Here is a 13381-nt window from a genome sequence, read left to right as displayed (position 1 = left end):
AAAACTAACATAATAAATAATAATATTATTAATTACATAAGTAAGACATATGATATTTTATATAATATTAATATTATTTTTTTATTTTAAATACATAATATTATGTAATATTTTGCTTATTTTAATTAAAATAACCTATTTACAGTCCATGCAATTTGATGAAGTCGTTTTCTTATCTTATCTGAGACAAATCGGGACAAGTAGTAATCTGTTATTGAGTAGGTTTTCGTGAATCATACATTAGTCGTGTTTTTCGTGATCTGAGCTCACGTCATTTTCATTAGATTTAGTTTATTTATACTTATAAATATTAATTTTTTAGACTGAAATAACAATATGTTGAAATATCTAAAAAAAAAAAAGAATCGAATATAATACAATTTTGTGTTAACATATAAAAAATAATGAAAGTAAGACTTTTTTTAAATCGACTTTCTTGCATATTTTTGAGGTTTTTAGAGCATATAAATCCGGACCCTATAGTTATATATTTCTTATTTTCTTAAATAACCATATAAGATTAATAAAGTTATGAATTGATGTACCTACATATCAACATAGTAGAACAGGAGGAGGTTGCTCGGCTTAATAGTGAGTGTACTTCGTCACTGCTGACTACACTGCAATGAATGTGTTAAATTTGAATCCAATGGTATACTAAAAACGGTTATAAGCGAAGACGATTTGTCAGCCAATATAACTAAGGATATTGTATTATATATTTATATTTTATACTACTATCAGAAATATGGTAACTCTGTAAGCCAACCAACCTGCAATGGCAATGTTAGCATTGTTAGCCAATAACAAATCACATACATTATAATAATTAGGGCTATGAATTTAATGCACTAAAGGACCTTAAAAATGTAAAAAAATGCAGTAAAAAATGCACTTAAAATACAAAAAATGCAATATAAAATGCCAAGAATTAAAGTATAAAATTCATTTAAATGGCCATAGTTGCCGAGGCTTATTTCAAATAAAAAAAAAAAATTCATTTAAAATGGTTTTTAATTTAATTTTTAAATTTATATTAATATTAGGCGTAGGATATTGTACAAAAAAATAGTAAAAATGTTGATTGAATTTGAATTTTCTTTACTTAATGATATTTCACCTGATACAATTTTTAAGCACTTTAGAAATAAATTGTTTACAAATAACTTATGTAGTTACCTAGCGATTGCCTTATTTTATCAACATATATAGGTACAGCCTGCGTACAAACATTTTTTTTAAAAACATTTTTTCCGTCAATTGACGGAACTTGATTAAAAATACTGGAAAATGAACTAAAAAAGGAAAATCTGACCTAAAAATGCACAGAAATGACTTAAAAATTAAAAATGTCAAAAAATGCAAAATAAAAGTTGCATAAATGGATTAGTAGTTACATAATTCAAATTATGTACTCATGAGCTATGTTTCACGATCATCAAAAAAAAAAAAGCACTTTAATACAAATTCACAGCCCTAATTATAATATAGTAATTATTTTAATATAATTTCATATAATATTTCTAGCTTTATTTGCCAATACAAACATATGACATAATTGACATAACTATAATAAAAAGTATTTTAATATATTATACACTGCAGTAATTGAAATAAGGAACTACGTTCGTTTACCACTCAAACATCGAGAAATGTCGAGTTATGAATCTCGTATGTCATGTAAAATCTATGATCTATAAAATGTGTCACTGTAATCCATTTAATCGATATGAACAGTTTCGTCGAATAAATCAATAAATAGTTTTAAATAATTTTAAAAAATTGCATTGTGTATATCTAGTAGCAGATAAATAATAATAATATGTATACCTAGTGCAAAACGTTTCAAGTCCCTATCGAAATAATATTGTTTTAATTTATATAATGATGTGTGATATATATATCACGTATTTTTGAGATTTGTATTTTCCTTGTAAGAATAAATATGACTTGTATTGCATTTTTAGATCTTACAAATAGACGATTTTATAGATTATTACTTAATACAAAATAATTTGCAAATTATGGGATTTTGACGGATATTGTAAAAACGTTAAGTTCAAACGCTTATTAAAATAAATTGTGTCCGTGTGTTTTTGATATCTTTTAATTTTTGTAGCCTGTAAGGACAACTTATGATGAATCTAGTGACTAGTATTTATTTTTCAAGTTTTTTACTCACACACAAAAATTGTACCTTACATAGTTAAAATATACATTTATTAATACACGTATAAAAAGTATTTTCATACAAAAAATTTTTAATTAAAATTAGAAAAAGAACACATCAATGTAAAACCAATACCTACAATCTTTGCTCCTCTCAGAATTGCATACTATAACAAAATTATGTTACATGGTGAATGTCATCTCTTTTAAATATAGGTACCAAAACTTAGATATTTCATACAAAATAATATTTAAAACTTGTAAGTTTAACCAAAGGTTTAACTCGAGTATATTAGAAGGAATTTTCGAATAAAATAAAGTTTTTATTCATATTTTATACACAAAGTCTTGAATTGATAAATATAAATTGAATATTTTTAAAAGAACAATTGTGTAACATTTTCGATGATTTACGTGTAACATAATAGCGCTATTCTTTTATGTTTATGGGTACATAATTTAGCCTTTTATAATATGTTTATTACAGCCGCACATATATTGTAATGGTTCTCTTAAATTTCTAAGAACCATACACGTCCTATATTTCACATTAGATTAGAAACTGTGAACATTATATTATTAAATATTTTATAAACCGGACCGCGGCTCGTGTGAAGTTCGTTTAATCCATTACGCAGACGATACGAAATGAAAATCTAACACCTTACACTCGCACCGCAGGAAAAAGATTGTTATGCGCCCGAACTCGCGGCGTTTACCAAAAGATCGTCGGCGGCGATCGTTTTTTTTTTTGTGCGTTACGATTTCAAAGCGACATATTTTTATTGTACAAACTGATCGTCGCTATGGGTGGTAGGGAAGTTTCGTTAGTGGCACAAATGTCCCGGGCACGGAATTTACGGGTGAGAAACCGTACACAATAATATTATATTGTACGGCGACAATTTATATGATGGTCCATTCAACGATATTATTATGTGTACAATAATAATAATGAATTTGCGGAATAATCGAAAAGGAAGTCACATGCCTTGTGTAATCGTAAATTATATCGCCTTGGCCGTATATAATACAAGTTGGTACGGCAAGAATTGAACGGTACGTACAATACGAATATATTATGTTATATTATACACAAAAAATATACGCTGTATACAAAAGACGAGTCAGCCCTGGTGGACTATATACTATATTTTAATATTACATAATAATATATTATCCGCGAACCGCTTGCAATGTTCTCTCAACATATACGTCCGAAACGACGTCCATTGTGCCTACGAATTTGGTACGATAATAAATTACAACAGAATAACACAATACGCGCGCATATTGCCCGAATATTTTTTTGGTGCCGCGTGATGGCGACCACGCGTGGTCCGGCTGTGGTATAGTCATTGATTAAATATACATGTATATTTAATCAATGGTATAGTCCAGTTACCGCGGGAACTGCATGATGGGCAGGCGACGGATACCGCGGATCCGGTAACCGCGCTCACACGTATGATATGTATACCCATATACCCATATATATAAGTGTATTATCCGACAATTTCGTGTTTAATTAGCGTACCTACGGGTCTATGGGTGGCCATCTGCAGCACTCTTCAGTTTAACACTGACGAAACTATATCATGTAGGTGCAATGTATGTATAGGTACATATTACAAAGCCGACTGCTAACGGTATACCGTGGTACTATATTTATAAACAAACGAAATAAAAAATAAAAAACTATGTATACATCTAACATAATATAGTTTAAAAAAAGTAGCGAATTAACACAGGACGTTTACCGTTGGACACTGTAGGTATATAATAATTAAACATAGAATACTGGGCGCGACGAATCGCGATCGACAGCGGCCACATGATGTCATCTACTGCACGGTTATCATCATTATCATCATCATCATCATCATCAATCATCGCAAACGGAGACTGCGGAACCGCACGTTTCGCAATAATATCGTAAAAGTTTAAAATTTGATACATATAAAACATAATTATTATAAATGAGTCCGCGTCCACTGCAAGAGACGACGCCGATCACGAGATCGTCCGAGAATTTCATCATCGTCCGACGTATACCACTTGTATACGCCTTTTATATTAAATTGTATACGGCGTGTCACGAGTGTTTGTGTGCTTGTGTGCGTGCGTGTGTGTATACAACTCAACTACCTCCGTACAGTAGTTAATATAATAATAAGATTATAAGAACATGCGACAACAATAAGGCCTAGAAAACGCTATTATTACGTCTCCAGATGGACGATATTATAGACTCGAAGACTATATTTAATATATTGTTTGCAGGCGTGCCTATATGGAAGACGATTGTGGCGGTCGCAGCAGCAGATCGGCTAACGGGTATTTCGCAGCAGAATGTTTGCGAACGACACTGAAAAACAACTCATTCCAAAGCGTCCGCTTTTGTAAAATTGTTATTATTGCGGCGATGATTTACCGCGTGTCACGAATAATTGTCGCATGCGTGCGGTTGATAACGCGCGGACGATGGCAGTCCTCCGATGGTGGCCTCAACGATTTCGACTCTGCCGTGCACCTGTTGAACGAGAAAAGATTTCGTTTCCAGCAGTGTAGAAGCCATCCGTTTGAAAATTATTTTTAACGGGCCCTTTTCTCAAAGCCCGTGGTTTTGCGAAATAATGTTTAAAAAAAAAAACAACGAAAATTTCAGCCAGGTGGAGGGGAGGGGTAGAATCGTATGCACCTATCTGCTTTCACCAAATCACAGAACAATAAATTATAATAATTAGTAGGTATATCGCGGGTCCTATTGCTAAATTTAGCTTTAGTTTTAACGAAGACCTTTTAGCGTAAGAAGTAAGAACCTACCAAAAATGAGGTCCGTGGCTAAAATACCGGTTTCGAGACCATCGACGACAAGTTTACAGTCAAATACACGTGTGTGCACATCATTTGACTATAACGAGGTCTATTCTGCGGTCACACGGGACTGCCGAGAAATTTGAATTACACTCGGACTGATTTAGGCTCACAGTGGAGGGTATACAATAAGACATAAGTGAACAACTGCTGTTGCACTTTCTCATGACATTAATACTGTTTGGACTGACAAGGCCACGGCCCGTTCGCTTGCTAGTAGCAATAGAACACGAAGTCAACTGTTTGTACTTGTACATATTGTTATACAATGTTACCTATATGTATATATATTATCTAACAATATTTTTTTGTAGATTTAATTTTTCTCGAGTTATAAATGTTATTGTTCATTATATTATTTTATTGAAAAACATAATGATTCCTAATATTTGTAAAATATTAAGAAATATATAGGTATTTGTGACGAAATACATGTTAAAATTATGTCAAGTATTTAATTGATTAAATCAAGTATGGCTGCAGATTTAACTAAAGTAAACATTTTAAAAGAATTTATCACAGTCACTTTCATAATATTATTAACATTCATATCGATTTCTTGAACCTATCCAAATGCTTACTAGTTTGTTTTAGGAATTTTTTGTAGGCTTTGTTATGCGTTTATAATATTATTAATATTGTTGCATAACATATAAAAAAAAAATTTAAGAATTCTCTGATCCCCCGATTCTTTGATTCTCTGAAATTTGTATTATTTAAATATAAAAACCAAACATTTTTAATAAATCCTAACCATACCTTTTATGGATTATAAATCACAGTATTCCACTCATTTTTTTCTACTCCATTATTCCATGTTCTGTTGGCTTTTACACACCCTTATGATACATTGTTCGCACGACGGCGGACGAGGGATATTATGGTATTGTATACCTACAACATTTTCCTCTTACAATTTTCACTTTTAAAAGTATAATACGTATCATCTAAACTAAGCACCTGGTCTTAACGATCGAAAAATGTGATCAATGCGCATTCAATTTGGAACACCTATATTATGAAACGATGTCAAATAGCCGCCAAGGACAGGCCGAACAAATATGTTCTCTGTAGATTTATGTATACACGCCAGAGTTTAGAGGTGTGGTATATTATTCATATGACGTATTTAGATTTTAGATGCATAACAATATTGTATAAAATTTAAGTCAAATAAATCACTCACTACTCGGCGTTGCTTTGTGAACTGTGGGAAATATAATAATTGAAAATAATATACCTCTAACCCGTTTATAAGTGGTAGTGACCGATAATCATAAAGATGATAGAAAAAAATCTTGTTCAAGTGTATGTTTCCAATTATGGCTCATAAAATAAAGAGATCAGTTTTCTTTTCAAATAACTTATCAGATTATCAGACATCAGTATTCGTAAATGAGCGCAAGATTAAGACATAAGTTTTCGACTGTTTTCACCAACTCTTCAGTCTTTAATTATATATAAGTAGATTGGAACGAATTATTTTGTCATTTCGTTTTTGCAGACTCCAACAACAATATTACATGTAACGGACCAGAACATTTTTTTTAATAAGAAAAAAACATATTTTTAGCATTGAACTTCAATTCAAAATATTCAACCGCCGGATCTTAAATTCAAAACTTAATTCTTGGATTAAACATGGATTGGTGCATTATTTGATCGCAGTATTACCACGGGTATCGGAGTTTATAATCATAAGGTTGTTTATACATTTTGTCTATTAAATATGAGGCATTACAAAATATGCGAGCCAAAGCAGCAGTCGATCGTTTCAATGGAATAATGTTTACTCACAATATAATGTGTACCGGACAAAAGGCACATACACCCATTACTCCCATGGTACTTGTTGATTCGTAGTTAATTATATTTGTATTGTGGTGAAATAATAACGAATAAAACGCATTTTTTATTTTTTTATTTTGTATAGGATAATATACTTATTGTCGCCCGCTGAAGAGCCACCACTACCTCTGTTCATACCAGACCATCAAGACCGCATGATTCCAATATAAATATAATACAGTAATACAGTATGTATACATAATATGATTTCGTGTCGTCGTGCCTGTAGGGTTTGTATAGTAGTTGTTGCTGTAGGATAACGAAAGCAAGGCGAAAAGAACCGAGAACCCTCTAAGTATAATAATCGAGACACAATGGTCGGAGGTTTTCAATGCAACGCATCACCCCTTTCATTAAGACGACGCGGATTTACAATCTCGTCGACGAACCGGTTGATTAACTTTATAACATATAACGTCGACGTCGACGCCGAAATCGAAAATGTTATTAGATTTACAATTAGTTTTTGTTTATAGCTATAGTTTTCATTCGGTTTACAATGATGCCATTTATTAATTAATATATAGTTTACAAGCGATATATATATTTTTTTTATTGTTTAGGCTATTGCAAGTATACATAGGTATTATAGAATTTTCAATTTCAATTTACTATTAATGCTCAATTAGCGATAAACCGTGTGATCTATTGGGCATATTCATGTTTAGGTTTAGTGTGTTGGTGAGGGTAATATACTATCGTGGTTTACGCTTCAGTTGTGCGCAATATTTTATTTTGTTTGAAAAAAAAGCTTAGTGTGAAACCTACCGGGAATACTGTGATATCCAACCGTGAAATAAAAAAATATAAAAAGACACACGACCAGGTTGATGGAAAACACATTACTGCGTATGCAGAGTGCAGACTGTAATTAGATTTATTTGTTTATATCGTCGTTCACTTCAATTTACATTATAGAAGATTTTCACAAACGAATGTTTAGGCATAATGGTATATTTTTATTTACTGTAAGTCTATAAATAGTACATTGTATTGTGAGCATCGACTATCGCAAATTCACAAATGGTAGGTCAGTACCAGCCCACAGGTAAATAGTACAAAACATACAATATACAAAAATACATATGAGCACCTAGATCACGATGGACCGGGTGGATCACACGCTTTACCAATACTCAGGATCTCGAATTCTGAATCACATTAATTAGTTACAATTACGACATTTTGTGAAAATTTCCTAGCGAAGAGTATGAGTGCCACTCTGTCCACTTTAATGACGTTAAAGTGTTTGATAAACGTCACAGTGGCACCAGGTATGAAGAATTGGAATGCTGAACTTAATTGTATCTAATAAATTAGATATAATAACAAAAAATATTAGAGTTAAAGTTAGTTAGGTACATTTCGGTACAACATTTCGAAATGTTTCATACAAAAATGTCGAAAATGGAGTGACGATGTGCGTACCTATATAGCTTTGCTCGAATCCATTCAATTTTATACTTTATTTTCCACACTTTCGAATCTTTTCATAATCTTTACTGTATAGTGTGTATTATCGGAATAGAAATTCCTCAATTCCTCAGGTGTTCGCTGTTCAATGGCCATCTCCCGCGTGGATGGCGCCAATCCTCATTTGGGCGCAGTCAAAAAGAACACAGTTAAATATTTGTCTGTATTACCTGCAGAAATTGGCAAATTGCAATACAATAAGCCACATCGTAACATCTAATTGAATTTCGTGCAATATCCGTTAACACTACATAGTCATTCGCATTTTTACACCGAATTACCGTTATGCCTGACGCCCCGACATTGTTATTAAAAGAAAATTATAAAATGTAAGTATTGTTATAAAATAGATAAATAAATAAACAAAAAAAGATTAATCGTTTTAATAAAAATTACAGCTTCATTACAAACGTTCACTATGTTTTTGGGATATTTAACTAATTAATTTGATGATAATTACATGATAATAAAATGTGTATAAAATACTACTAAGTAATAACTACTAACCACAAAGTTTAAATAAAAAAAAAATTAAATAAAAAAATAACTACTAAGTAAATATTATTATTATTATTATTAAAATGATTTTTTGGATGGTTTTAAGAATATCTCTTTCAAATATTCAAGGTGAAACTATACCCGTTTTAGGGATGCAACTTTCCGCCAACAGTTGTATTTTGTACATATATAAAGGACGCAAGTAATATTTTCTCAACGTGCTAGGCTTAGGAAGTTATAGGTAAAATTTGGTTTTTCTACTATTAAGGAGGAAGTGGTCATGAAGTGTATGTGTGTGTGGGGGGGGGGGTATCCGCTGAATCGGCTTGTCTTCATGTAACATATTATACAATATTTAACAACGGTCAGTGGTTCTTCTGATTTTGCAACGCCATCATCTAATTAATAGTCTTTTTTCTCCTAACACAAGACTTATACCAATTTCCGCAAATCCCCAGAACGTACGTCACCGCAGCGGTGTCCAACGCCCCAGCGGTGCTTGAATTTGCGTTCGACATCTCTTCGTCGAAGACATTATATAAGATTATTAGTTTTGGTTTAGCGTCCTATTAACAATATTATTATTTAATTGTTAAGATATACGTACAAGAGATACAAAAAGTTCAACAAACTCGCGGGCCGACGTCGTCATCTCCGAGGACGCGCAACAATAATGCTACACGCGTCATTTGTATAATAATAATAATATTATATTATAATGTTGTTCGCTATTTTCACTGTACATTGTGCATATACGTGATCACACAATAGGAGACGTCTTTGTACAAACAAATTGCTAGTTTTCCACGTATAGATATTATAATGTTCAATATAACAGCAACAATACCAATAACAATAATAATAATAATAATAATAATAATAATAATAATATTACTATAAGGAGACACGCGGCTGCTACGGGGCCAGCCAGCAGACGAACGCATTATAATATCATCGCGAGCATATTATAATATATAATGACATCATGTATACATGCTGCACGCACAATAACTCTGAATATCATACTTTAACTAGGTAGGTAGGTAGGTAGGTGTACCTATAATAAGGCTAATATATAATATAATATACACAAGGTATTATAATAATATTATTACGATACGTCGTCGTACCCATAGGAGGTAGGTAGGTACGCGTCGTTATGCTGCTACTGTCTACGGTCGACGAATTGAACGGCGGCGCTGATGAACACTGCACGGCGTGTTTGGACTAGTCTTTTATTGTGTGTGTGTGTGTGTGTGTGTGTGTGTGTGTGTGTATAAGTAAAATACATAATAATAATATTATACAATAATATGAATTCGAGACTCTACTCTTCGTACACTTTTGGTACGTCGATACGGCGACGGCGGTGATGTATACACAATATATTATAATAAATAGGTACATGTGTACACAATATCTGTATTGTTATTTTACCATATACGATATAATAGTATAATATATTTTTGTATAGGTACCTACCTACCTACGCGCGAACGCGAGAGAAAAAAAACCGTGTAATCGTCGTCTGACGAGACGTTCGATGAGAACCGTAGAGGATCGTGACTTATCGAAATAATACGCGTGCATGGAAGGACACGACGACTACGCCAAGCCCCAGTTGCAGTCACGAGTTATGTATACTTGTGTATAATAATATGTATACATATATGATATGTATGGGTAAGTATAATATTTTAATAACGCACACACTATTGCACGTGGTATCTATTCCTATGCATATTGTCAGTGCCGATAACACCCCATCACAGTTCCAATTCCAACTGATGTTTCGGCTCGATTATTAACTTCTATTTATTTTATAACTTCATCTATAGTGATTTTCCCGCTTTATAACGACTTAAATAACGCTTCTTCGACTTGTCGACAGTGTATCTGCTATTACCGGTGGACTGTTTGACGGTTCGGCCGGAATCGACGACTCGCTCAAAATGGAGGTTCTGCAATTTCCCCTGTCTTCAACAAGAGTATACGCAAACATAAATACACATATAAATTATACATGAATTGCCTATTTACACAGCCAACGGGGTAAATCCCCGGGGTGGGCCCCCTCCCACTAAACCGTACTTGTCGTCCGCCATAACTCAACCTACCTACCTACATTTTTAGTTTCAGTAATAATATTGACCGAAAAAAATTATGAAAAATATTGGTCGGTAAAAATTAGTCGACGGGATCAAGCCAGGAGAGATTGTTTTGTACGGCTGTTATTTTATATTTTACCTTTCCACCGGCTGTCCGTTCTTCGTTTTAGCAAAATTGGCCACCACCATTGTGCAAATAAAAAATACGACGATAACCCAACACAATAATATACGTATCAACATCGCACGAATCAACATGTAAACATACAATACAATAATTATTATAGTAAAGACTAAAGAGCAATACGACGCACGCGGCGATTTCCATAAAATTGTCGAACAAGAAACTTATCACAATCAACAACATATTATTTTATTATTATTAACTTTTGCAAGCGACCAGTACAGTATTTTTTGCTCACAATATTGTATAACGCTTTAGTCAGTAGTCAACTAATAAAAATAAGTTTCGGAGAAATTTGATGTATAATATGTTGCCTATAAGATTTTAATATTGCTGTACAACAACAATATTGTATTCACGTAATCAAGTATTTTGGGACGACAATCGTCATTCGATAAAAAATTCATAATAATTATTACATTTTAGAACAACGTTTTTGTGAATATGTGATAGTTCTATCCTCCCCCGATTGTTGGACAAACTATCTAAGATTACTAACAGAAAACCCGAAATAAATCCATGGTATAATGGAAAATAAACAATATTGTTGCGGAAAAAGTAAAAAATTCGGTACCGACCGTTTTTATGGAGTTAAATATAGGCAATTTTCTAAGTTCCTGTGTGTGTAATAACTAGTAATTGATCATTGGTGTAAAAGATACTGGGAATTTTTAACTCTCAAAAGTACCATACATCATAAGTTCAATTTGCTAATTGCTACTACGAATAACTTCCAAAGTCTTTTATTTAATGAATACAGTCACAATTGTACGATTTGAGAACAAAAAACACATCATTGCAAAAACCATCGCTTCGCTGAATTAAACTGAGCTTCTATGATTTGTACATTTTTTGATTATTTGTAATCTCATTCTAAGCTAATTCAAATTTGAACATCGTCAACAGTAGTAGTTTTAGTTCACAAATATAGAATGTTATTAGGTACTTTCATATTATAACGTACTATAGGACATTTAAAATCCAAAACATAGGTGTTTTAGACATTAATCATTCATTAGTTATTTTAAGCATGAACAATTTTAAACAAAAATACTTAAGTGCGCAGTGAAATACAAATATTGCTCAAACAATAAAATATTTATATAGTATGTAATATAATTTGTATACAACTTTTAGATTGGAATATTGAAGGAATCTCGCCAAACCCAGTCTTAAACAAACTTCTCTCGAAAGTCGAAATAATTTTTTTCTGAATATTCTGTACCCGTTACGATGTCTGGAATTATTATTTTTGTTCCTAATATCTCAATATTTCTTTTTACCTATATGCTTGAGTGCTTGACTATATGATAAAATGTACAAACGTAGTGTTATTTAATGTTGTTGGTTAATTAATCGTGTTGGAACTTAAAATGGGTTTTTTCTGTCAACACGACTTTAAGCTAATCACAAATTCAGTTTACTTTTAAATTGCAATTTAAAACCAAATTATTTTAGACAACTAAATTAACTTGCAGTTATTTATATAGTTATATAAAATAAACGTTATATTATAGTGTATGATTAGTGTATTGAACTTTCGGACAAGTTCATGTTCCGCTTTACATCGAATTTGGATTGCCACTTGACTCTGTCTCCAAAAGTTTCACGCATACTCTACTTAATCGTTTTATTAAATTCCCAAATTCAACATATATATGATAAATTTAATTTTAAAAGTGAAGTTCTAAATATTTAAGATGAATTCACAGCTACCTCGTGTACCGTGAGTGTGTGTGGTAACTATGATTACAACTTATAATCATATTGGTTTAAAAGTCGAATTGTAGTCAATTCTTGATATACTCTGTCGAAACTTGGTCATTACACGACACCAAAAAAGTAACTTCTAATTAGAATGCGATTTAATTTACACATCACGACACACGGCGTAGGTAGTTGTGAACCCTGCTTATGATGAAAGGAGTCTCTTAATATTAAGTATCAATAATGTGTAAGGTTCAGAAAAAACTACCACATTGAGCTTTGGAAAACTTTCGGAGATATTTGGATTGCACACTTTTTTTAACACTCGTTCCATTTTTAATTATAATATAAACTACAAAAGGATGATTTAGATAGTGAACAATTTAAATATAGTTTATTTATTATGAATATAACCTATAGGTACTTATAAAAATAGGAAAAATATTTTTGTAGTTTAAATAGATTAAAAAAACAATTCATGTTTTCACAAATAATAATATTAACTTATGGCATATTA

This window comes from Myzus persicae, unplaced genomic scaffold (genome assembly GCF_001856785.1).
Source record: "Myzus persicae strain clone G006 unplaced genomic scaffold, MPER_G0061.0, whole genome shotgun sequence".
NCBI lineage: Eukaryota > Metazoa > Arthropoda > Insecta > Hemiptera > Aphididae > Myzus > Myzus persicae.
Note: the sequence above shows the minus strand (reverse complement) of the source record.